The following is a 27,794-nucleotide window of genomic DNA, read 5'->3' as shown; positions in this document are numbered from 1 at the left end:
ATGAGACTGGATTCCATTTGAATATAATATTTGGGTCTTACTGCATGAACCCCTACCTTCATTTTTAAATTACAGGGTACACTGGTTGTCAGGGAATTTTATTTTCTACTTAATTTGTAGAAGAAAACCAAGATTAGTCAGAGGTATTTAGATAGCTAATTAGTTTCTCAACAGGAATAGATTTGGGATTTAGCCTTCAGAAATATGAACCATTGTTTCAAAAAATCCTTGACACTGAACAGAGCTACATTTCCCGCTGTGAGAGTGGCTCACTTCCCGCCTGTTCCTTGCCAGAGGCCTCATCTTGTATTGTCCTATGAGCCAAGATCAAAGAGGAAAGCCTAGGGAATCCCACACATAATTACTGGAAAGATGGATCAGGTGGTTAGGGGGACAGTTAGTATTTACAATGACATTCGAGATGTCTAAGAACGGAACCAAGTGACAGCTGTTAGAAGATGCTGGTAAGCCCCATGCAGACTGTAGGACCCGGCGTTTGGGTAGACCTGTAAGGATTCTGCCCATATTATCCTGCAGATAGCTCACTATTCACCAGAGTGATGCTTTATAGAAGTGTTTGAATGATGCTCAGATGTACGGTCCCTTGGTAGGTCTCATGGAGCAGACAGAGACATGGCTTACATGCAGCTAGTACTTCTGACAAACCCTACCTTGTTGATTAGCTTGGGTGGAATCCAATCCTGTTGCCATTTGCTACATTGACATGAAGGAGGACGCTTGTCTGAGCAGCCACTTTCAGAATCCTTTCTGATCCTCCCAGACACAGCGTCAAAGGGTTTAGATTGTGGAGCCACCCAATCAGCAACAATATTTTATTTTTATTCTCTTCCCCTGTCTCCTCACCCTCCCCCGCTTTCCTGATTGTAGTATTGGGGCTACTGAGGTTAATTTAAATAAAGTTAATTTGGCTAGGAATTAGTTGCAGTTAGGAAAAGCGAAGTGTTGATATGGTGGAATATAAGCAATTTACAAATTGATATATGAATTCTAAAAATATGCCCATGAAATTTTCATGATTCTAAAATGGGAATGGAACCAAAATGTTTAGTCAGACATGATAATTATAGCTAACATTTATTGAAGCCTTATAATGCGACAGCTACTGTTGTAATTACTTTACATTTATTAGCTATGTAGTTCAGACAATAGCCCAGTGAGGCAATTCTTATTATCATTTTGCAAAGCCAGAAACAAGCACGGCATGGCTGTAATCCACTTCAGGCACCAGTGGGTAGTGGTGTCAGTACTGGACTGTGTTTCTTACACAACAGTCAACAATCACCTGGCCAGCAGGGCTGTAAGCGGTTCTGGCTCTTGTCCCTTAAGTTGTAAAGTGTTTCTCAGAGACTACTTGTGTAATATGTTGAAAATACCAGTTAGAACTTCTACCTTGAAAGTATTAATAATTATAATAATTATCAATCATTTGTTAGTTATTTTCACTTTTGTTGTGACAAAACAGCTGGCAGGAGGCACCTTGAAGAATGGATTTACGGTTTGAAGGGCTATGGGATCTGTACCATCGGGGTGGATAGACCTGATGCATGGTGGGAAGACCTGAGACAGCTGATGACACTGTGTCTATAGCCAGGGAACAAGGCAGAGGTAAATACTGGGACTCAGCTCACAGTTTCCCTTTTGTTTATGTCAGGCTCCAGCCCATGGCATGGTGCTGCCCACTTTCAGGGCGTGTCTTTCCTCATTGGTTCAATTATTCTGTAAGCATCCTCATGAACATACCTAGAGACACGTTTCCATGGAGGCTCTCAATGCAGTCAGGTAAACAATGGACGTTTACCACAATGAACTATTTTGCCTGTATTTGTGCTTATTCATTTCTTGGCTGTGGTGGCAAACCTGCCAGCAACTGGTGGCTTTGGGTAGCAGAAGGTACACTCACATTTTGAGGGTCCTGAGTTCTGATGTCATGTTGTGGCAGGACTGGGCTTTCCCAGAAGGTTCCAGACACTGACTATCCTCATTTGTTTCTTCCTCACATCTTCGACTTACAGAAATCCTCAGCCTTCCTTCACTCATGGGTGCTCTCTCTAACCTTCCCACCCAGTGTCCCCTAGTGTTCTTCCTCTGAATTTATCATCTTCTCATTAGGCTAATCTCTACTCTGAATATGACCCAATCATAACTTGATTACTTATGCAAAGGTTCATCTTCCAAATAAGGCCACACTCACAGGTGGTGGAAATTAGGTCTTGAATATATTTGGGGGCAGGTGGGAGGGGATTTGATTCTACTTAGCTCCTATTATTTCTTTTTGATATAATTTTGATAAAGCAATTTTCCTCTTCTTCCTCTAACATTTATCTAATCCTTTTATTTCTTCCTTAAAACAGTATCTAATTTACTAGCGGATGTTTCCCAGCACACAACAGGCAAGCACCCAAACCCACGAAGAGACCGGGGACTCTGGACTCAATTCATACTGTATGGATGAAATGTATATATAATATGTGTATGTGTATACATGTAAATACACATATATACATTTTGTGTACGCAGACTTTCGTTTTAGACCCCTTTCATTCTAGCATGACTTTGGAATCCTAAAGTGGATGGATGGGCACACATTTGTTGTAGAAAAGGGCAAAGGGTGTTATTACAACTCACTTCAACTCCTGCAGTGATAAGGAAGCATCATGACTTAGACCTGGTGGATGTTACTTTGTTTCAATAAAACATCCTGTGGTCAGATTTTTATTTGAGAATGGGTTTCTTTTTATTCTCTCTTGGAGATTGCTTTTTCCATTAATTGTCTGCACTAGTTAAAACAAAGGAGAGAGCGGGAGAGAAAGAGAGAGAGGAAGAGAGAGAGAGAGAGAGAGAGAGAGAGAGAGAGAGAGAGAGAGAGCAATTGTACAGCTGACACCCACCTGTCACCTTGTACTGCTAGAATTTCTGCTTAGTTGTTGGGAAATCTTTGTTTTCTCACCTTCCTCCTAACAGTTCGCTAAATCGAAGATGCTTAATTCAGCCATTCCTGTAGCCGGCACTTACATTGTTTCTAATTCTTTTCTTTTGCTTTATTACTGCGATGAATATTTATACATATAACTTTTTTACCCTTTGAGTTGATTTTCTAAGAGAGATTTTGAAAAGACTACCCTATTTTGGGATATCTTGATGGCCTATTGTTTGCTAGAGAGTACTGTCAGCAACTGCTTGCAGAATCACCCCAACCTTTGAGTCCTGGAGCTTACCATTTACTTCCTTGTTTTCGGTGGTTTTTCATTGTCTTTGTTTTAACTTTGTAATTACCACAGTGGACAACTTGTCAGATGCATTTTGTCTCCACATTAAAATTATCCCAGAGCCAATAGCTTATCTTTCTTTCACAGTTGTTAAAACCCTCCTAAGAAAGAAGTTAGATTGACTCGTTGCATAACCCACCACTTAAAGCTTCCTGAGTTGACAGGGTTGCAATAATTTAATTTCTGTTCTTGGTGCCCATGTGGTCAAATTTCATTCTTGAAAACCAGCAAAAATTAAAGGAAATATAAAAGTTCATTGTATGAACACAGCAAGTTTGTTACAGCAAAAACAACTCAATGTACACAACTCCTTGTTTTAATTAAACAGCAGTGTTGACATGTCTCTTGTTTGGGGTGCTGCTTTCCCCCTTATTTACTGTGGTAATCACAGGTCCTACACACTCTGTAAACTTGTTGAATGGAAGTTGATTCATCTCATAATGAATTCATAAGTATCTGCTCAAATTAGCTTTAGTAAATAAAATTACCAGCTTATCACTCACTTTTCTCAAATGGCTTATGCTAAATTAATTTGCAAATGTATCGATTTGCATTATGCATCTAAAATGTATAGTCACATATTTATTAGGAATTTGCCTTTATCACAGTTTTGAAAGATCTATATTTAAGACCTGACTTACGATTTTAAAAGAATTAGTTTGGAAAACGCGTGTGTACTCAGTGGTAGGTAGGTCTCTTGAGTTGCATCTTCTTACATCAGTCGCTTGTTATAACTAAATCCAGGACTATCCATGAATGGCTGGCAGAAGGTGTTAAACAATCAATGAGATTTTACGTTATTTCATATTAATTATGCTTTCCCAACTTTCCTATTTAAAAGCAAGCATGGAGCTGGTTTCAGACTCAGAGCCATCTTCATTTATTTAATATTAGCAGCCTTCTTTGTGGCTACCCATAGACTGTTATTTTAACGTGGTTACCAATCCCTATGGGTTGGGGATTGAGTGTCCCTTTCACAAAGGTCACCAAAAGCCACTGAAAAACACAGATACTTACATTACAACTCATAAGAGTAACACAATGACAGTGAGTAGCTAAATTACAGTTCTGAAGTATCAATGAAAATAATTTTATGGTTGGGGGTCACCACAACATGAGGAACTGTATTAGGGTATCGTAGCATTACAAAGGCTACGAACCACTGCTTTAGAGGTAGGATTCTGGCCACAGGCAAAACAGGACAATATGTTTAATCTTTACCAACTTAGGTAAAGATTTAGTGGGTTGTTATTCTAATCTTCTGGACACAAAATCATATCATAGCGCTAGTCAAATATGTCCCTGGTTTATGAGCTAAAGATGTGTTTGTATATTTTATATATATAAACACATGCATATATACTGTATGCATGAAATGTATATATAATATGTATATGTGTACACATGTATATATTCATATATACATTTTGTGTACACACATTTTCATTTTAGACTCCTTTCATTCTAGTCTTATTTTGTAATCCTAAAGTGGATGGGTCGCCAAACATTTGTATTAGAAAAGGGCAAAGGGTGTTATTACAACTCACTTCAACTCCTTCAGTGACAAGGAAGCATCATGACTTATTTTTAGGCCTGATGGGTGTTACTTTGTGTGAATAAAACATGCTGACAGAGAACATTTGATGTATTATTTGGACACTCAACAGACTGAACTGGAAAGAAACAGTGAATTCAAGAGACAGCTGAGGTTCTCTGAGTGAGGGGTGTTGAGCAGACAGGGAGGGACAAAGTGTGAGGAAAAGATGAGACTTCTAAAATTAATATGTGGAAAAATACCCTTTGGGGGTGGTGACCAAAAGCATTGATGAAGAACAGGAACACTTAATATTTAATTTCAAATTGTTACTTTGTGGTAGATTATCCAGTTGTTTGAAGGAATCAAGAGTGAGGCTGTGCTCTCTGGATTGAGTGAGGGACAGTAAAAGGAGAAGAGGGAGGAAAGGCATTTGTCTTCCAGAGAAGTATAATTCTTGAGTTTGCTAGTCAAAGCACCTTTTGTGAACTTTTTGTGTTAGAAAGCACTGCCAACAAAGAGGTCATCTGAATCAGCCCTCTTTCCCAGTAATCTCGTCTGGTTCCAGAACACATCCCCAGAGGGTATCATGGCTTCAGGTCTTTGCTTCCATACAAGTCAGGCCATGGAACTTGTGGGAACTGGTGCTTGTCCACATTGATGACAGTCTGTCCGTGAAGGGGTGTAGACTCTCCCAGAGGCTCCCAGATGAATACTGTCCTGTCATCAGCATTATCAGCTCAGACAGACTGTTCCTTGCACGTTGTTCTCTATGTATCTGCTCTTTCTTCCTTATGTGTCACTAGGTTTTAACTCTAGATCGGCCTTCCCGTGTATAATCAGAATACCAGGTGTTTGTTTACATACAATGAATATTTTGCTCTTTGCACAAACTCCACACACGAGGCGGGTAGGTGGGGAGAAGTACTTATTTTCAGTCTTGGTTTCCCTCAGAATTAATTTTGGTCTGTTAGTTTTAATTTTCACATAAAGCAGGGCTCAAGGCAGACTGGCACAACTCCTTAAGCCACGGGTACAACTGGCCTTATTTTGTCATTGCTAGTATGTACTGTAGTGCCTTGCAAAAAAAAAATGCACCATATATATTTCTGCGGAAATAAATGGATGTTTCATTCTGATAGAGAAACAGAGAAGATGAGTAGCAGAGACACTCCAGTTGAAAAGGAATGCTATTAAGACTAAATGTATTCATTTGTCTTTTTACCTATTAGGCAATAAAAGATTGCCCTGTTTGAAGAGAAACTCAAGGCTGAATGAGATGCCAAAAAGCCTTTTGTACAAACTTTCCAGATATCCTTAAGCTTGTCATACTCTCCCCTGGAGCATCTTTCTTAAAGTTCAAAGACATCCATTACAGATGCAAAGGGAAGAATCTCATGAAGAGAACAAACCTGGAAACAGCTACCACAGGCACATAGGATGCACTGGTGAGGTGCCTGGTTTTCTCGTCAGATATGTGTTTCTATGAACCAATCCCACTGTAAGTAGTCTATGAGGCAAGGACAACAGGTACCTGGGAACTTAAAATCATCAAGCAAGCAAAAATCTCATGTCTGGACTTTGCTTTCTCCATAGCCTGTAGGACCTTAAGCTCCTACCTAGACTGGTACAGCACCTTGAAGGAAAGAGGTTATGTTGCCTCCCCTAGGTGTTTGTCGTGGTTCATGTTGGCCCTACTTGCTTCATGATGTCCATTAAGGAACTGAGATGAAATAAAGGACTTAGCTAATACCTATGAGTTAACTCCCTTACCCAAACTTGAGCCATACTCAGGTAGCTGAGAATGTCTAGGGCAGGGGAAGCTGCAGATTGGAAAGGCTGGACCTAGGGCAGGAAACGGGATGAAGGGAGTCCTGATCCATCTCATGTCCATGAAAACTCTTAAAAGATTCTTGTTTCCACTTGAGTAGATGAACAAAGAGAGCTCATTGGTGAAGTACAATCTCGATGCCGTCTTACACCGTTAGTGGATGGATGAATCTGTGCCCTAGCCCTTCTGAACCTCAAATCCCTAGCATGAAAAATAAAAACAAAAATCAAAAGAAAAATATTCAATTTGTAAGTCCGTATTTTTTTTTCACAATTAAACTTGTCCGTTATTGATGTCAAACTACCATTTGAGGAAGACGAACATTGGGGCTATTTTTAGAGACTATTTTTAAAAGTCAATCTTATTCTTGGAGAATTTTCTACATATATGAAATGTACTTTGGTCAGATTCAGTCCTGCTCTTCCCCTATCTCCTCCCAGATCCAACCCTACTTCCTCACCCTCTCCTAACTACTTTGTGCTTTGTTTTATAACTTTATCCATTATTTGTTTTATAATTACCTGGCTAATCTGCACTACTCATGCGTGCAGAGCCATCTATTGGAACATGGTCAACCTACCATGGGCCTCACTCTTAAAGAAAACCCATTCTTCTCTCCCTAGAAGCCGCTGACTGTCTGTAGCTCGCTCCTCAGTTATGTATGGAACTCATGGGACCCTCTGACCTCCATGCTAGAGTGCTAACTTCCCTTTCTTTATTGTGTAGGCCTTGGGCAGTCATTCACAGCTTCTGTGAGGTTGTAAGTGTGGCAGTCCCATTGTGTCCAGAAGACACAGTCTCCCTTGTCCTTCCTGCCCTCTGCTGTTTACAATCTTCCTTTCCTCTTTTCTGAAATGGTCCCCCAGTCTTGGGGGTAGAGATGGGGATTTGGTATTGATGTTCCATTCGTGGCTGGATACTCTATAGACATTGATTTGCTCTCTGCACTTTGACCAGTTGTGAGTTTCTTTATTAACAACCACCCACCTCACAGAGAACCTTTTCAAATGAAAGTGGAGAGCTGAAATGTGTATTTTTTAAACATGTGGTGCCTGCTAGGCATGTTTTGGGATTTTTTTCAATATCATTGTAAGTTATTTTGTTTTCTTGAAATGTGTGTGTGTGTGTGTGTGTGTGTGTGTGTGTGTGTGTGAGAGAGAGAGAGAGAGAGAGAGAGAGAGAGAGAGAGAGAGAGAGAAAACACCACTTCTGTCCTGTCTTGAGAAGAGTCTTATGTCTTTGTGACCTTGATGTTCTGGCAATATTCTTCTAGCCCTTCTCCCTGGCCTTGTCACCTCTATGGTTCAGTGCAGATGCAGGATTCTTGAAGGCTTTGACTGGTTGGTTTGTTTTGTCCTATACTTTCTCCCTCTTTCTCTAGTTGCTGAGTCTAAGGCGGGGTTCCCCTATGAGCTTATTTTCTGTCATTGTTATAATTCCCAGGACATGTTTTATTTTTCCTTTCTTACACCTTCCCCCATTCTAACCCTAACCCCAGCCACGGCAGAGGCACAATGTAAACAGAGTGGAATTTCAGTTGGGGCAGACATATTGGAGACGCTGCCAAGCCATGTTGAAATAGATTGGTGATAGACTAGGTTCAAATAGATTGAAATAGACTAGGACTCCGTGTGTGAGAAACACAGTGTCAGAAACTTTGCTATGTTTGGAACTACATATTCCCACGGTGCAAGGAAACCATCCGGGTGCCAAGCCTAGTGACCTCATGTGTGCATTTGAACTCTGTGCACAGGAGGGACTTCCAGTCACCAAGCTCAGGAGAAGTTTGAAAGAAGGGAAGAAAACTGCAGTGACCCCTACCCCACTGTCCTCATCAACAGCACCCAACTCCCACTTCTCTTCACAGCCTGTGTCAAGTCTTTTTCTATTCTTTTAAAAATCAGACTGACTCCCCTAGAGCTTTCACCTTTCCCTCTAAGTTAGCTGCAAACCCACATGTCATCTTTCTGGTTGTTTTCCACAAAGACAAGCTGACACTGATTTTGCAAAAGCATTAACAAAGGGAAGCTCTTGGTTCAAATGTAGAGGGTAACGCTCAAGGTTAGGATGGTTTGCCACCAGCTACCCAGAAGAAACATTTCCCAGGGTCAACACTTTTTCTGCTTTGTAGTTATTTCTCTGTCCCTCAGCTGTTCCCAGAGATTACACCTAAAGGGTGACTTGGGGTTTTGTTTCATTACATAACACTGTGTGCATGCATCAGATTATCATATCTTTAAATGACACACACTATAATATAGTTATAATAATAACTACATACCCTTCACACAGACTTATTTGCTTGTTGGAAGGACTACAGCAAACATTTGTTCTCAAAGAAAAATGTAACTAAGAACAGCTCAGCAAAGCATTACACTGAGGTCAGTTATTCGTGTTGCAGAATGAATTTTGTTTTTATTTTTATTTTTTGAGATTTGTAGGGAAGTATCAGATCACGGATCTTTCATGCTCTCTTTGATGTCAGTCGTGTAGAAGGCAATGGTCTAATATTATAAAGCAGCAGGGCTTATGTAACGCTGACACAGTTAGGAATAAGGCAATTTCAGGAAAATGTATGGAGGCTGGAAATAATAAAATAAGACAAAACAAAAACCCAAAACATGCCTTCCTGTTGTAGGGAGAATGAGACTAACTGCTAGCACTGGGGTAAAATTGGAGACTTGTGTAATGGGAAGTGACAAACCGGAAGAAGGACGACAATGTTGACTCTATTGTTACCAGGATTTCTTGGAATTAATGAGAAAGTTGAGCAGCTGAAAGACAGTAGGTTTGTGACTCAGGAAGGCCTGTAGGAAACTTATAAATGTTGAGCAAAGACACTCTTCCTCCCTCAAGTGTCAGTTCATTCAGCGGCCCTCCAGTAGACGTCATCTGCAGGGTGTGGTCATCGGCAAATGTGAATCCACCTCCTGCATCTGGCCAGATGCTTTGAGGAAACAATAGAAAACCCAAACATGCTGTTGCACACTGAGCAAAGGTTTTCAGGTTATCTTCCAGAAGTACCCAGGGAGTCGCAGGAAATGATGGGGTGGAGCAGAAGGAATGTGATCAAGTACAGCTCTCTATCTTGTATCTTAAAATAAATATGAGAGCAGCCTTAGCTCAGATCTGGACACTCATCTTTGCTTTTGCAACAGTTTCTAGCTTGTCTCCCTGCAAGGCTCCTTCTGTGTCCCTGACACTCTTATGGGAGCTGTCCTATACGGCCATTATGGTGACTTGGGTATGTGTGTATCTGTTTGTGTGTATATGATCAAATGTGTGTGTACATATGCGTGTGGAGTTCAGAGATCGACGTTGGGTTGATCTACAATTGCTCTTTACCTTACTTTTGAGACTGAGCCATGTCCCCAGGCTCCAGTTGTGGTGACTCTGATAGAATTTTTGCATCAACCCTCCTCCTGAATTTCTTTTAGAATGTTAACCACCAAGGACTGATCCTTGTTTATCCTTCTGTCCCAATACCTTCCTTTTGTTTTAAAGCTATAATCTCTCTCACAAGTAGGTTCATTCTTCTCCTAGGACTTTGCAACCACCTCAGTGAACACTTTCGGTTCTCTGTCTTGGTTACCTGTCCTTGATGCCCTTAGAGTGTGTATTCTAGCAATTGTACTAAAGTTGTCTGGGGTCATGTTACTATTCTCTTACTAAGCTACATTTCTTCCTGGGTGTTAGTAGCCTACGATCATGGGAACATCTTTCTGATGTCATCTGCTAAGAGACCTTAGCATTCCTAATTGTCTCATCATGATGTTTCATTGGCCTCTGGTAATATTGGCAACTGGGAAGATCATGCTTTATCTGTCAGTGCTGTTATTTAGGATGCTGGGCTCCAGGCTTATGGGAAGCTTCAGCAGCTCTAATCATCTTCAGTTGTATTTATAAGAATGTCTATATCAGTGGGGACAGTGTCTTTCTCTTCTTGTCCATACGGTCAGTCTGAAGGACCAACAGGCTTTGGTAAATTCTGAAATACAACTAGTGTTCTCCTTCAGTGTTCTCTCTGGGCTTTGTCACTAGGATGCTGTTTGTAGGATTCATAAGAGAGGCTGTCTATCTTGAAATCAGTATTATTTATCTTTTTTTCGGGGGAGGGGACATGGAGACAAATCTAAATTATTCAAATTTCATGGAAAAATAAAATTATAGACTTGGAAAAAAATTTTAATTACTAGACTGACATATTTAATCTATATCTCAATTTGTACAGTGTGAAAGCCTCATATAAATGCATTATGCTTTAGTATGCACTATGAAGCTAATTAGAATTTATGTATGAAGATACAGAAGAACTGCCACGGAATCCAGAAAGTATTTGGTGTGGGTCCTCTTTGATTTTCATTAACGGCTTTGGAATGAAACATATTGCTTAAAAATACACAAAATGTCCACCATGAAGAAGAAACTGTGCCATAGTCAAAAGCTTAGGAAGGAGATCATCCTATTTTAGGATTTTAAAATGTACACCTGACAGATGCCTACAACTCAAGTGTCAGGGGGAAATTGTTACCTAACGCTGTGGTCTGTGTGTTTCTGCATTTACAAAAGTCCTGAATTCAGGTCTAACCTCAAGAGGATTACAGAAAGAGATGGGACCTTTCTGCAGGAGATCAGACAATGAGGGTAATATCTTCAGGTATGAAATTAGTTCCTGTAAAGCAGGACCCAGAATGTCCCATGACTTTTCACTGTGTGAGGACATGGCCAAAAGCATCGTCTAGGAATCAAAGGGCATCATTTATGAGGCATGGGGAGGGGACTCTCACAAGAAAGTGAACCTCCTGGTACCTTGATTCTAGACTTCTTAGCCACCAGAACTATTGAGAAATAAAATCCCTTAGTATCTATAGCTATCTTGCATATGATATTTTTTTTTAAATAGAAGCCAGAACAGACCAAGGCTTCTATTTGATAAGAAGATACTTATCTTTGATAAGTGAAATCTTCACTTATCAAAGACAAAATGAAGAATACTCTTAAAACAAATTTCTTTTGTTTCCTTTAGGATTTGATTCCTCTAGTACAATGGCTATCCTCTAATAGCACACTGGGACATCTCTGGTATCTAAACTCTGTTTGCCATGGAGGAGAGTTGGTCACTGAGAACAATTCTTTCCACACTGACTTGAGGGAATCTCTTTGAAGTTCTTGAAAGGTCAAGGTTGACAGGCTGGCTGAGAACAGTGGGGTTGAACACAGCCTTGAGTCAGGCTATGCCCTTTGTGGCAGCTGACTGACTATTCATGCTGATGGATTTTATTTCCATTTATGTGACAGGTTGGTTATACTTTACATGAAATATCTGGGACCAAAAAAATGTTTTGAATTCCTCCTCCTCCTAGATTTTGGAAATTTTCCTATACATAATAAGATCTTAGAGATGGGATTTGAGTCTAAACATGAAGTTGATTTATGTTCCTATATGTCTTATTCATATAGTCTGAGGGTAATTTTATATTTATAGTAATTTTATATTTATAGTAAGCCATGCTTTCAAAGAAACCTCTCACAGGAGGTCAGGGATGGAATTTTCCATTTGTAGCACTATAGTGGTTTCCAAAATGTTTCAGAGTTTGGAGCATTTCAAATGTCAGATTAGGGATAGTTAGCCTGTGTTAACAAACTATTGTCTCTCTGCCAACTTCTCTTCACAGTTTTATTTACTGATGAATGTACATATATCTTCAAGGAAGGACTCAGTTGGCTAGCATGTGACTCTCATGAGAAAGACTCCATATTGGTCCATGGAATTGTGAACTTGACCATGCCTTTTTGTATATCCCCTGTTTTACCGTGAACATGGCAAATGACCATGTGTGCCTTCATGTCTTGCCTTTCAAACTCTGCTGTTAGGCTCCCAAACATCACAGGGAGCTTCACCAAGGAAAGCGGGGCTGGTCTTCAATACCACTACCTGTTTGCTCTGCTCACAGCAGATCACATTATGTCTGCTTTCTCTATTAGCTACATGTATGACTCTGCAGCTAGAAGATAAAATAAACGGACAAGTTCTCACATAGGGCAAACCCAGCAGTATTGTTAGAAAAGTGGCCTCAGATGTGTCTCATTGAGTATGAATAAATATGCTGATACATGTGGAGCATCCAGACTTTTAGAGATTATTTTAATCAGGTTTTCTACATTGCCATCAAAGGAATGGAATAAGCTACTGCTTTTCCTAGCAGCTGAGCTAACAGTGGCTAAGCTAAGCAGTTAGTTAAGGTTTTCTACCACCCTGTGAGTTTGGAATGCAGGAGGATGGATTAAGTTGTAGGACACAGGGATAGGGGAAGGACTAACCTGCCCAGTTGGGGTACTGGCCAGAGAAGGCTGAATATGTAACAATGAATGTATGGCAGAAATGGAAAAAGAGGGTGGAAGGAGCTCATTGTACTATGTGCTGTCTACATCTCAGTTTTAGCTAGGGAATGAATATGTTCAGAGATTAATTAAAATATAATAAACTTTAAGTTCAAATTCAAGTCTTTATCCACAGCCAGATCGAAAGCCTCAGGAGATCATTATTGAGAGCGATTATGATTGAGGTCTACAGTTTCCAGAGATACATCCCATATTGCTTCAGCTGACCACAGGGACATGGAAGGTTTCCAAGGGAAGGCCTCTGAACTGTGCTCAGTAAGGTAACCCACAGGCTTGATTGCAGAGCCTGTTGTGACTAGCGGGACCCTCCAGGCATGAGGTGGCAAAGTCATTTCCTACAATGAGAGGCAAGAGTACAGCAGTGAGGAATTGCTTGCTTTTATTCTTGATATCCATCAGAAATGGCTTCTGCTCAGGTCAGTTACCCACTCATTCATTGACTCATGGCCATGTTAATTGATAAAATAGACAATTATCCTAACATTATGGGGCTTATATGTGAATGGGGAAAGACAATGAGCAATAAATAAATAAATCATAAAATGTAAAATGTTTTTATCAAACATAATACAGAGGAAAGCAGATAGAGGGACTACTGAGGGAGTGACTTTAAATCTTTATGAACAAACAAGGGACATTCTCAAAATGAGGGTGACATCTAAGGGTCACGAGGGAATCAACCACATGGAAATGTGTGGAGGAGGAAAGACGATGGTCCCATCACGCCAATGGTTAGGGCAAGCCAGAGGTCATTGGATGGTAAGGAGGGAGAACGTATAGCCATGAATTCCATTTTATGCTGGTCAGCTCACACAGAAGCACCTTGACCATTCAGGTTAGGAGCAGCACTGACATGCTTTCTCCTGGGAATCTCTTCATCCCCCTGAGGACCACTGAGCACTCACCTGGTGCTGGAGGTCTGGGTTTGAATCTCAGCCCAGTGTTTAGCTATGTAGTTCAGGCATCCTCTCTGCTCTTGGTTTTTTGTCTTAAGATGAGAGGTCGGACTAGCCAATGTCTAGCTTTTCCATGCAAGCCATTCAAACATTTCCAGCCTTCAATCTTCGCCCTGAGGTGAGAGGCTGGGTAGCCAGTGTCTAGCTCTTCTAAGAGATCATACAACCTCTTCTAGCTTTGGCCTCTGTGGCCTTAGACAGGAGATTGGGCCAGCCAATGTCCAACTTTTCTCAACACCGAAGTTTAACATTTCTTTAAAAAGTATACTTTAGTATTGTTGAATTTATTTAATATTCTAATTTTGTTTCCTTTGGAATTTAGATAAAATTTCATTATACCTACAATATGTCAGTAAAATAAAAGTGAGAAATCACAGTATGTGAAGTATTTTAAACTCCATTTTCACTGTTCTTGTTATTACTGGACAATGGACAGAAGAGGGCTGGTGATGAGCAAAGACAGAAAATTTAGTGAATGGTATTATTTCCTACATATCCACAAAGACCTTTTCTGTCTATAAGTTCTTTCTTGTCATTTAAAGTTTTAGAAATTTTAAAAGAATGTCATGCAAGAATATTGTATTTAGAACATGCTCCCTACTTCTTCCATTTTAGAACGAGGAGTTCAAAGATAGAAGGGGTTATATAACATCTTCCAAGGGCTGGACCCTGGTTAGCTCATTCTCTTACTCAGAGAAGAGCTGAAAAGGTTTCATGGCATACATAGAAGATGTGGACATTAGCTAGACCAACCTCCCTCTGTGTGTGTGTGTGTGTGTAGAGAGACAGAAACAGAGAGGGGGGGAGAGGGAAAGGAAGTGGAAGAGACACTACTGAGTATGTTTAGTGTTGTTTATATGTATATGGTTTTAGGGTTGAATACTCAAGATTGGATAATCTATCAGGAAACTCATCCACAGAAAAGACTGACTGATTCCCCCTCTCTCAACAGTCATTGGTTGTCTACAGCTCTTAATCTCAGGTGTGGAGCTGAAGTCCACACTGGCATGTTGACTGGTGTGCTGTCTGAAGGCTTGTTTCGAATTCTCTTGTTGAGAATCGATGAGTGCAGTTCCCCTAACATGACTAGAAGAGCGCATCTTTCAGAAGACATTTGAGTCACCTGGGTCTTGAATGTTTCTGTTCCCTTCCCCGATATTTCTTGAGCCTGAGCTGTATGTCTGTGTTATAGAGGTACTAATTTGAGTTGGGCACCTGGTAGTCACTTCTCTGCATTTTGCCCAGTTGTGGGTCTCCATGATGGTCTATGCTATCTTTTTTTTTAAAAAAAGCTCTTACTCCTCATTATTTTAATCATGAGACATGAAAAAATAAGTAAAGAAAACTACACTCGTGACTAGAGAAAGGGCATTCATGACACTGATAGAGAAAGCTGAACAGGAGTATACTGACAACACCGACAGCTAGGTAACGGCTAAAGAAATATTAGAACCCATGTCCCTTGGGTGAGTTTAATTCCCAACAGCAACAAGAATAGACATGTTATGGTGATATTTGTGGATAGAGCTGCTATAATTGCATATTTCAAGGGAAAACATTTTCTTCAAATTCTACCATCAATAAAAGCCATAAGATTTTCCTCTCCACCTGCAAAGACTAAGAGAACATGAGTTTAACAATGGCCAAGGGGAAAACAAACTATTAAGCTCAAATCTCCAAAGGGCCACAAGGAAGATGGGAGTTGTGTGAAAGAAAATGGGTGGGGATTTGGGGGACTGAGGGAGGGGGGGTTAGAGAAAGTATCCTAGAGTAGGGTAACGTTTCAGCTCCTTAGACAAGATGAGCCAGGAATTTCTCTGCAGGAATTTGCCAGGTAGAGAAAAGAGCAAGCGGCAGGCAGGCAGACCTACTACATACAAAACCATGTTTATGGAAAAGCACATGGCACACTTGGAAGCAGTCGTCATCCAACATGGTAGGAGCCAAAGTAAGTTGGGAGTGGAGTTGAGGTGCAGCTTAAGGAAGAACTTGAGAGAAGTAACACATATTCAGTTTTACAAATCTAAGATGTTGACATCCAAAGACTCACAGTGGAAATGACACCTGTGTATAGGACACAGGGTCTCCTTGTAGCTATGTGTTCAGAAAAGATGCATGTTCCAGGTAGCTATGCATCCAAGGCATACCTTCTCTTCCTTCTCCCTCCTTCCTGCATTTCTGATGAAAGTTCTAGTCTTTCTGATGAGAGCTGGCTCTCTGGATATAGCACAGATGTCCCTTTATTTGCATTTCCGTTCCCTTGCCTGCCAACAATTCAGATGGAGATGTAGTCCTGATGAAGTCTTCACTCAGGAGGGACTTGGACAACATTTGGAGGGGGTATGCAAAGTGAGACTTTTTCCAAGGGGGCTGTATGGGTATGGCCAAGCCCACCCCAAGCATCATGGGGCTAGGCATGGAGATTCACCAGCAAGTTATCCAGTGGAAGACTTATGTTTTGAACCTGGGGTAGATACTTGATTTAGAGACCCAGAAAATTCTCTTCCCCTTTCTCTCTAAAGAGGGACAGGGGGAGAAAAAACACAACCGTTCCTTCAAATGGGATAACATTTATGGAATATATCGTTCCCAAAATAAGATCCTCCAATTTGGAAAAAAAATCTAGCTGAAATAAATGAAAATAACAGATGGGAGAGGAATAGCAGAAGCTCTCCAAAGAACAGCAAGAGATACAGAACGGAGAGTCATCTGTCTAGAAAATGGTACTCAGTTGTACTTTTGAAATTAAAGGTATGCTGGCTTCTGAAGAGAATACAATTTTTCTCCTGACAGTTCCCCCTTTTGCATTATGTCCTTTCTGGGCCAAGGTTAGCACAGAAGAGGCATCGTTTTCTTTTCTATTCCTGCATCTCCCATTTGTGTGGTTTCCATCTGTTCAAAGGTGTTAAGATCAAGTGTTCCGGTCTCCTGGATAAAGGTTTGGGCTCTTGACAGAGTGCTGGGTAAATACAGAGCTGCAGGATCAGCATGGGGATATTTAATAACACATTGTTTGTGTTCTTTTTTGGCTTGTTTGAGAGCAACTGAAGCAAGGTGGGCCCCCCTGACAGCCGGCAGTGCACCTCCGACAGCAGGCTTGAGCCTGCTGCTCCTAGGCTGAAGACCGGGTGCCTCAAGTACAGCAAGCGTCTGCTTCCTTGGAGGACTCATCCCTCAGTTCACATTCTGAAGAGCTCAGTTTTGATGCTTTATTGACAATGGAGATTATTCAAGTTACATAATTCATGATGTCAGTTCCTTGTGGGACTTTTTTTGTCTGCTGTGTTCTGAGCTGCAGTTTCCCTATGGCTCTCTACTCTGACCCAGTAGTTTGGTCAGAATTGGTTTGCTGACTGTATCCATACTCTGTCCAGCTGTTCACTCTTCCTCTGGCATCATGCAAAGGATAAGAGGGGAAGCTTTGGCCAGGCAAGTAAATCTTCTATTTTGGGTTTTGTTCAGGCCCAGGGAACTGAATCTGCTTTCACACTGCCAATGACAATGCCACTAGCATCTTGTCCCCTCTCATTAATACCATTCACCCACAACCTCCTTCAACTCTCTCAGTCCCTCCAGAGTTAAAGGAACAACCTAAGTGAAAACCTTTCCTGGCCCAAAATCTATCTGAACTGTTACTGCTGCAGGAGGAAGACCTGTGAGGAAAGTGGGGCATCATCTCCTCACCAGAGCAGTGTTTAGCCACTTATACAAGGACTTGCCTCTCAACAACTTTGGTTTAGAATGCCCTGTAAGAGGGCTGCCGGTCAGTCCTGGAAGGGGTAAATTTCCATTCTTGGTTCACTGTATTGCTACTAAAAGTTTTGAGGAGGCTGGGGGAGGGGGCAGCCATTGATGTTGGCATCATCCCTGACTCAAGTTCCATTTTATGTCCATTTTTTAAAAGTATGTATCAGATAACTAAATAGAAAACTAAGATTGGAGCCCTGTAGCCCATCTTTCAGCCAGAGGATTAAGCCATTGTTAAGGATAAACCATTCCCAAGTAAGGGTCAGAAAGACCCAGGAAAGGATACATTAAAGATCTTTTAACTTTTCCCCACCTCCCTTTTCTCATTTTTAGAAAGCCTTTGAACAAGACGGGAGGTGGGGGATAAGAGGATATATCCTGGCACCCAGCCATCAGTTGTGCCCTCAGGTCTATGCTTACTGGGTACTGCACAAGTTGGGAAGCAACAGCCTGTTCTGTTTTCTGCAGGATTCTGGCTCTTGCTGCCTCACTGTCTTGAGGAAGCAGGTGTAGGCTAGGAATTGAGGAGGAAAGAAGCAGGGTGCTGATAAGAAACACTCTGCAGTTGGAGGTAGAGAAGGAGAGGCACAGTCAACTGACTTCCTAAGCAGAGACATTGTCACATCAAGATTGTGGCTTTGAGTTTGAATGTTAGGCTGTGGTGGCATATCTGCTCATGCCCAGAGACTCCCAGACCTTGAGTTTGTTCCTTCCTAGCCCAGTATAGTTTGTTTCCTCCTAAGCCCACTTTTTTTGTTTGTTTGTTTTTAATCAGTAAAAATGTGGGTCGTGTTCTCTCGGATCTGCATCTTTTCAGTGTGGCACCATTCTTTTGTCTTCTGTAGCAATATAAACCCAATAAAGCCCCATGGCTTGGGTATCTTTTTCTGAAAGGAGATTAGAGAAATCTTTGAAGGAAAGACGGTGATCCGTGAGAAATACTATCCTTTCTTGTTTTCTGAATCATTTTGGTTTCATTTCATAGCCTACACCAACAAACACCATTGGTCCTCCCCCAAATTGTTGACAGACAGTTTTCATCCTGATTGGATCTACGTAAATCAGAAGATCTGACTTCTGCCTCAGAATCATGTGACCAGGCAGCCATATTTGTCTCCGGTTGGTCTGTAGAAGGCAGGCCTTTGTTGGAGTTTTACAAGAACCAAGAGCCAGTGTCTGTTCTGCTCAGTCTCAGTCCCCTGCTCTTTGACTGTGGCATCCCCTGTTCCACCATCATTTTTTTCCCTTGAGACTGGTGCCACCATGCTTGATGCCACCAAATATTCTTCACCTGCCCACCTCCCCACTACACCACTGATCCTAAAATTGGTATTTTCACCAATCTTCTGATATGTCATAGAGAATTGGCAATGTCTTTCTACATCTAAGAGTCTCCTTCTTCTTTACCTCCTTTCCCAGAAGGTCAGATATTTCAAAAAGCTTTCTTTTGGTTTTCTCCCATCTCCTTAACAAAATAGGTACTTTGACTTTCCCAGTTAACCTTCCTATTTCTGGAAGCAACTCTTCTCTATTTTTTTTAACCTTTTCTGTTCTATACTAATGTCCCTAATAGATTGTGTTACAGTGATTCACATTCAACATTTCCAGGTTAACTTGTTTAGTTTTTTAAGAATTAAAATTTTTATTACATTCATTTATTCATTCAAGTGTAGGTAGGCATGGCTGCATTCATATGTATAGATGAATCAGCTTGCAGGAGTTGGCTATCTACTTTCACTGTGTGGATTCTGGGGATTGAACTCGGATCCTCAGGGTTGGTAGCAGGCATGTTTTTCCACTGAGCCATCATGCCCACACTTACTTATTTTTCTGTTCAATCCCACAACCACTTTCTGTGTCCTTATTTTCCAGGTGTTCAGGAGCACAGTCTATCATCCTCTTGTCTATCTCAGTCCCATTGTATTTTACCTTCCCTACCCTGGACAGACAGTTGCTGACTCGTGTCAAGGCAACTATATACTCTACCTCCCTGGTTCCTTCCAACACAAGCAGAGATGTTCACATCCTACAGATGGGTCTTCTAAGATCACAGCTCCAAGGATACCACTCTTCTTGCTCAATCACTTTCTACTCTGGTGCTTTAATAACTCCACAGTTCATGTGCTCTTTTCTCCTGTAACCTTTAGTACTCTAGATGACCTGGTCCTAGGCAGATTTTACAACTTTATAGTTCACTGTGAACCATGTGATATTGTTTTTCTTTGCTTGATTTGTGTCTGTTACTTATGAGCTACTCCATTATCGTCACATTTCTCCCAATCATTACATTCAACAATCCCATCCTTTTTCATAAGCTTCCCAATCTCATGTTCCCTGCATTATAGCCATTGTGGTTTATAGTAACTACTTTCGGCATGATCATTTTTATACTTCCTTTAAAGTAATGCTGTGTAAGTTATTTTTCCAATAAAACTCCCAAGAAGTAGAGAAACATGTCGCATATATTTTTAAAACCTTCTCCAATGTGTGGCCTAGCAGTTATTGGAGAAATGGAATTCATTTTGCCTTCTTACCATACTTGGTTAACAATCAAAGCTACTACTTCCATTTCCCCATTCTCATGCCTCCTCCTCCTGCTCCATTTAGATCTAAAACACAGACTGCCACCATATGGTGTCTTTCTAATCACAGTCTTGTAGGAGAGGAAGAGGCCTGTTATTGCAGACTACAGATCCATCAGCGGCACAAAGCACTAGTCTCACTTAAGAGCAGAGAGTTGCACCGAAGCCTCATAGTTTCCATGTTATTCTGTTGGGATTTTTCATCCTCCTTTACCAGGAAGTTAAATGATCAGCACCTGCCATAAAGACTGCACTAATTTAGCTTTGCCAAAGTTCCGATTGGAGACATTTTTAACAAACTGTAAACTTAAAAGGCTATGTCTGATGGATAGATTTCACTCTAGAAGGAACATTGCTTTCTCATTGCTTTCGTATAACTACCATACTCTGATAAAACATTCATTGTTACAGACTTGATGAATAGAGAATAAAAGTAGAACAGGCTAAGACAGGAACCCTTGCAAATAAAGAATCTACAATAGACCTTCAGCGTTGATGAAGATGAAGTAAGCACACCATTTGTTATCTGTTCCATTGGTGGAGATGCAAGCATTTGGATAGAATGCAAAAGGCAAAGGACTCAGAAAAGCAGGCAGGTAGTGGGGAGAGGTCAGAATTTAAGGGGCAATGTGTCTGAATCAGTTTGAGGGGTTAAGATAGAGTGGAGTAGACTGGGTGGCTAGGATCACTCAAAATATATTTCTCACAGTTTTGAAGGTTGGAAAGTTCAAGTTAGCACAGGCAGATATGTCTGTGAGAGTTTGTCTTAGTGTGAGTGCATTCTGTCCTATGTATAAGCATACCAGAGAGAGAGAGAGAAGTGGGGAGGGATAGTGAATATGAATTGGTTCTTAAAAAGTTAGTAATGCCATAGCTCCCGAAACCTTATGTCCTAAGAGCATAACATTGGGGATTAGGACTTTAACCTATGAAATTTGGAGGTGCATAAAAAGCAAGTCCTGACATAGTGCCCATGTTCCTCCCGCCTTTATAGCTCAGCTTTTATTCACAGAGTGATTACAATCCAAGAGGTAGAGTTGTGCAGCAGCAGTAGAGAGCAAGATCCGAAAGCCACCCCGTGGTCAAGAGTCCAGTCAAAGTTCCCTGGAAGCTAGAAGATGTGGGATACAATCTTCATTTGTTTTGTTATTTCTCTGTTTTTTTTTCTCTTGACTCTGCACAGGCCTGATTCCCATCATGGGGCTGTGTTTCCTAGATATGCTGCTGATGGTGAGATGATTAAATTCTGAGAGAGAAGCTACCTTCATAGTCAGGAACAGAAGGTATACAAAATCCCTAAGTAGAAGTGTGTGTGTGTGTGTGTGTGTGTGTGTGTGTGTGTATCCTTCACTTATCTCTTTCCATTACAATGCTTTAGTATCAAGTGTGGCTTTCATTGCACAGACAACTCTAATACCATGGCACCAAAAACCTAAAGGAAGACTCATCTTTCTAGCGAAAGGAACTCATAAAGACTTCTCTTGGACTTAGCGAGTCAGAGAATCATTGAAGAAAGATAGCTAATAATACAGAAAGAACTCAGTCCAAGTCATCTCCTAAGCTATCTATAAAGAATATATAGTACATACCCAAAGAAGCATGTAAAGGCTCTGCAATGACTAATGGAGAATGAGGTTACATTTTCTGTCTCATCTCAGTTGAACACTGATGACACAAACCTGCATATTAGTCAATTTTCTGTCATTATAGGAAAGGACCTAAGACAGTCAACTCATAAAGAGATTATAAAGACATTACTTTGACTCATTCTTTCTGAAGCATTGGCTATGGACCTATGGTGGGGCAGGACATCCTGACAGGCATTCTCCTCATGGCCAGAAAGCAAGGGAGAAAAGGCAGAAGGGACCATGGATCCACAATCTCCTTCAAGGGAATGTACCTACTGACCTAAGGACCTGTTCTACAAGCCCAGCTCTCTAAGGTTCCACCACTTCCAAAGAGCATCACTCCAGAGATCTAAGCCCTTTAACACATAGGCCTCCAAGGAATGGTTAGTATTCAAACAGTAGCAAAATCTAAGGTCCTCCAGAGACTGATTATAGGAAACAGTTAACCAACATTGCATTCTGTGTATCCAGGATTCAATACAATTCTTCCAGCTTGCAAAGAGCCAGGAATGTATGAATAAGACTCAAGGGGAAAGGCAATATCAAGAAGAACCAAACACTGAAGTTATTAAAGAAGGATTCTTAAGAACACTTTATTTTCATGTACCTTGAGATTGCCCATAGCAAACGGTCTTAGAATAAGTAAAAGATAAAATTTCTCACTGGAAAGAGAAATAATTAAAAGAAAATTGACATAAAACTTTGTAACACAGATAAATAATACATACGATCTTTACAAACCATTATTGGATCTCAATAGAATGATTCAGATGCCGGGACAAGGGCTAGCTAACATAACAATAGAATCAAACTTTTCTGAAGAACAAAGAGGAAAGTCTGAAAAGAAAAGGAGTAGGTAGAGGCTAATGAATTTGTACAAATACATATAAAATCTGTGTCATTGCCTTTCCTGGAGGAAAGGAAATATACCCCTCCACCAATTAAACCAGTTAAAAAATAAGGAAAAGAATCACAACATTCCTCCAAGGTGACCAATTAATGGCCAATGAGTTTCTGCTTAACATGCTTAATCATCAGGAAAATGCAAATTGAAGCTGCATTCAGCTATCCCTCTACACTTCTTAGGATGGTTTTTATAAGCAGAACCATCTCAAGTGCTAAGAAGAATGTGGGGAGATTGAAACTCTTTCATCCACGTCAAAAAAATTAAAATAGAGCTTCCATATGCTCCAACGATGCAAATTCTGAGCATGTGTATATATTTAAACATTTAATGCTATGAAGTTCCCTCTGAGTACTATTTTATCTGTATTTCACAAACTCTGATATTTCGTATTTTTATTTTTGTTATATTTAACCTTGTCTAACTCCTTTAAGATTGTCTTTGACCTATGGGTTTTATAAACCTATGGGTTTTTAAAATTCATTTTGGAATAGAAGAAAGCATGAAATAAATATCTATGAATCTGCTTTGCAAACTAGGAAAATAAAGAAAAGTGGAATCAGACTGAAGTACAATGATTAAGTTAATAAGGTTAAAAGGGCATCACGAGATTAAAAATATGATAGTAATAGAATAATTGAAAGACTTTGGAGGAAATCTTTGGACATAATGACTAATAGAAGAGAACACACATACAAGCCATCAAAATTGAGAATTAGAGAGGGGGCACTGGAAATTAATAATACATGTGAGGTCATTAATTTTATATCACTTAGGCCATGCTCAGAGATGCCCAAAGAGCTGGTGAAACACATTTCTGGGGGTGTCTATGAGACTGTTTCCAGAGGAAGTTAGTATTTGAATGACCTAAGTGGAGAAGATGGACCTCATTGTTGGGGGGTAGCTTTGTACATTCTGTATTCAGATGCTGATTACTGTGTCCAGAGATCTGGTTGTGGTTCGGATATTGGTATGATCAAGCATCTCCTGTCTCAATGTTAGGTAAAATAAAAATTGTCTTCCATCATCTCTTATTGGTTAATAAAGAATTGATCAGCCAATAGCTGGGCAGAAGAAGAAGAGGCAGGACTTCCGTTCCCAGTGAGAGGGTCGAAGGTGAGGACCAGAGGGAGAAGATTCACAGGACATTCGCAAGAGAGACTCTTCATGGGAAGATGAATAGAACACAGGAGCAGCCAGGGCAAGACTAAGATGGCAGGGCATGTGGCTGGGTAGTAGGCCAGACTAGTATAGTCACATTAGAATAGACATGAACCCTACTCAGCTGTAGTACAAGAAGCTTATTAATAAATACCAGGTCCCCGTGTCATTATTTGAGAACAAGGGAGGCATAGAGGGGCCTAAATGATCAAAAAAAGTGGAAGAAAGACAACATTTGCTCTCTGGTAAAGCCAGACACCTGTCTTGTTCTTACACATCTGCTCTCCTGGGGGTCAGTCGTTTGGACTTAGGCTAGGACTTGTCAGATTTTAAAAATATACTTTTCATTGAAAAGTTTTCGTGCAGTGGTTTCCCCTCCCCCAATTCCTTCCCACATCTTTACCACCTTCCCATGCACCCAGCTTCAGCCCCGGGCCCCCTCTCAGCATGGTCACTGTTTGAAAACAATAATACCACCTACTTCACTGGGTGATGAACATACTGTGGTACATCCATCCAGTGGGATAGTAACAGAAATAAACAGGAGAAACTGGGCATTGTACAGTGCCATTGTCACAATGAAGAAGTACATTGTGCCTATGGAAGAGTCAGACTCACATAGTTAAATCCGGGTGAATCCATCTGTACAACTTTCTGGAAAAGCCAAAAAATAAGGCCTGGCGGTAGATCATGTTTGTGGTGACTTAGGGGAAGAGAGGCTTTGGATTTAAAAAGGCAACATGAGAGACAGTTCAGATTGATGGATCCCACATCCCTGTGTGGGAAAGAGGGGGCACAATACTCTGCATTTGTTAACACCTATAAATAAACTATACTCTAAAAGGATTAAATTAAAATATAGAAAAAGGTAGATGGGCAGATTTGCAGAGTGGAGAGAAAAACAAAACAGAGAGACGTTCAAAGGTTCGAGGAGACCTCCCATGTGGTCAAAACACAGAGGTGGGCCTGCCATAGGGGTGATGTTCCAGGGAAAAAGAATCTGAGAAAGGTGTTCTCAAAGACTCCTAGAATGAAGGTCAATATATATAATATAATATAATATAATATAATATAATATAATATAATATAATATAATATAATATAATAATAATATAATATAATGATATCAGTTTACAGGTACTCAGTGTCTATAAACAGAGAGAGAGAGAGAGACCACCACCGCGTGTGTGTGTGTGTGTGTGTGTGTGTGTGTGTGTGTGTGTGTGTGTGTGTAGGAGGGGATCAAGTTACATTTTAGCTATAAAGTAACCAGAGGCCTAAATGAATTCTAGATTGGGAGTGTCTTTTTTTGTAATGTCAGCTGCTATCAGATGAGGGCCCACAAGTTAAGCACTGGAATGTTGTCTGATACAAGCTGGGTCTGGTACAGAGTAGCTGAGTGCATATACCACTGAAATAAATATATTTTCAAAGTTGGTTGGCCACACAATTTAGACAATTAAAAACAGAATTAAAAATGTAAGTAGTCGGAGTAAAATATGAAAATCAGTAAATTAAAAAAAAAAGTAGAGATTTAAAATGTCTGCAGATGTATTAAGAGCTAAATGGGATTTTTCAACTCACTTAAGAGATGCCATATAATCTAAAACTACATTTGGTTTGTTAATATAAATATGTTCTTATTTACTTGACTTCATAAGCAGTGGGCGTTAAAATATGATTGTGCATTGGTGGGCTTCTAAGTAGGTCTCGGGGCTTAGATTTCACAGTTCTTAAGAGAAGTCATCAAACCTTTGAGACTCTGATGTATCATATTTTAATCATATTCCGCACTTCCTGCCTCTTCTCCTAGATCCACTCCTATTCCATTGGCCCCCTCTCCTCCCAGATCCTCCCTTATTTTATTGTCCCCCCTCTCCTCCCAGATCCTCCCCTATTTCTCTGCCTCCCCTATCTCCTAACAGGCCTTCCTCTCTCAACTTTGCATTCCCATTAAAAAATAATATCCAGCAGTCAATTATGCTTCTCATATACCCTTGGGTGTGTGACCATCCACTGGCTGGTGTTAGACCCAGCAATGATTACACCCTTAAGGAAACCCTTTCTCCCTCTTCCAATGCTGTCTGCAACAAACAATAGGTCCTCAGCTATGGGCATTACTCCATGCCTGTCTCCTTTCTTGCCAGGGACTTTTTCACAGTCTTAGAAAGGCTCTTATGAGATTCCTAGTCGTGACAAATTCCTTCATTCTTTCTAACAAAAATTCATGTTATGCAGGGCAGAAAGCATCTAGGGATTAAAATTTAGGGATGATAAATAGAGGATCAAACAAACATTGTCCAGTCTCCCTGTAGCTCTTGGTGGCTCTGAAAATTCTTGACAAGAAGTTGGATAGAACTCAGCTTTATAGATGTCAGCAACTTTCTTCCTCTTGTTCCCCCCCACACTCTCTCTCTTCTGTCCTCCTCCTCCTCCTCCTCCTCCTCCTCCTCCTCCTCCTCCTCCTCCTTCTCTTCTTTCCCCATTCTTAGTTTTCCTTGGAATGTAGGCAGAGACAGCAGGGGCAGCCCCCTCTGGAATGCTGAGCACACTCTTGTGTCCTGGGATCTTCTTTTAAGATTAAGATGACAGAACAGGGACAAAAGAAGGGCTCAGAGACTGAAAATGACCCTTGAGAGCTATATCCTCACTTCCTGTGATGTAAGAACACCAAGTCCCAGTCTGTAAGGCCAATCTGAACAATGTTCTATTTCAGGTTGCTATCTATGTTTATGAAAGTATAGATAAAATCATTAATTAAATCATAAATAAAATACGTTCTGAACAAAATGAGGAAGATGAAGACAGCAAAATCCCAATGTAGTCTCTGCAGCTAGCCTAAAGCTCATAGCAGAAAACAGTAAAGGATGACGAAAATGAGCTCATATTCAAGAAAGGACAAAGGTGAACATGAGATAAAATTCCACAATGATCTCATAAGAATGACTGATTCAAAAAGGATCAAAAACAAAATTAAAAAAAAGTAAAAATTAAATGTTTGTCAAACATTTGATTGGAGAAAACAAAGAGCAGCGTGTAGGATGGAATTAACATCAGACAAGACAAATGATGGTAACATCGTCAAGGCAAGGAGATTTCATTTGATAAAAGGTAACTTTTATCAAGAGAGAAGTCTTTTAAGAGCCATCTCCCAGAAATAAATGTACCCAAAAATGTCTTAGAACAAATGTAAATTGTTGAAGGTCAGCTCTAAGACCTAGAGGTGATCTAAGTCTTCAAAGCTCAGGAAGATGTAAGATACAAAGGCATAGACTTTTTGAATGGTACACAGTACTTACGTGCTCACAATGGCATTTAGGGAGAACACAGAGAACACCTCTGTAGGGTTGATTCTCTTCTCCACGCTTCCTTCATTCTCTTGTTTGTTTATCTCTTTCTTTTCTCTTTTCTCCTCTCTCATCTCTTTCCCTCCTTCCACCCCTTTTTGCTTTTCTTTGGTGTTTTCCTTTCTTTCCTTTCAGTTTGCTATGTAAACTAGGCTTGTCTCCAATGTGTAATTCCCCAACCACAGTCTCCAGAGTTCTGGGCTCACATGTATGTGCCATCACATCCTTATAAACACATTCTTTTTGATAGTTGAGTACACTTTCAAAGGCAAGGCTTTAAAAAAATTACAAAATATGTATTAAGTTATATGTCTTGAATTTTATCAAAGGGAAAAAATTATTTTAATGAAAAAGCTGTATAATCTTTCCTCTCTCTCTCTCTCTCTCTCTCTCTCTCTCTCTCTCTCTCTCTCTC

Source organism: Grammomys surdaster, unplaced genomic scaffold, assembly GCF_004785775.1.
Source record: "Grammomys surdaster isolate TR1022 unplaced genomic scaffold, NIH_TR_1.0 143, whole genome shotgun sequence".
Classification (NCBI taxonomy): domain Eukaryota; kingdom Metazoa; phylum Chordata; class Mammalia; order Rodentia; family Muridae; genus Grammomys; species Grammomys surdaster.
Note: the sequence above shows the minus strand (reverse complement) of the source record.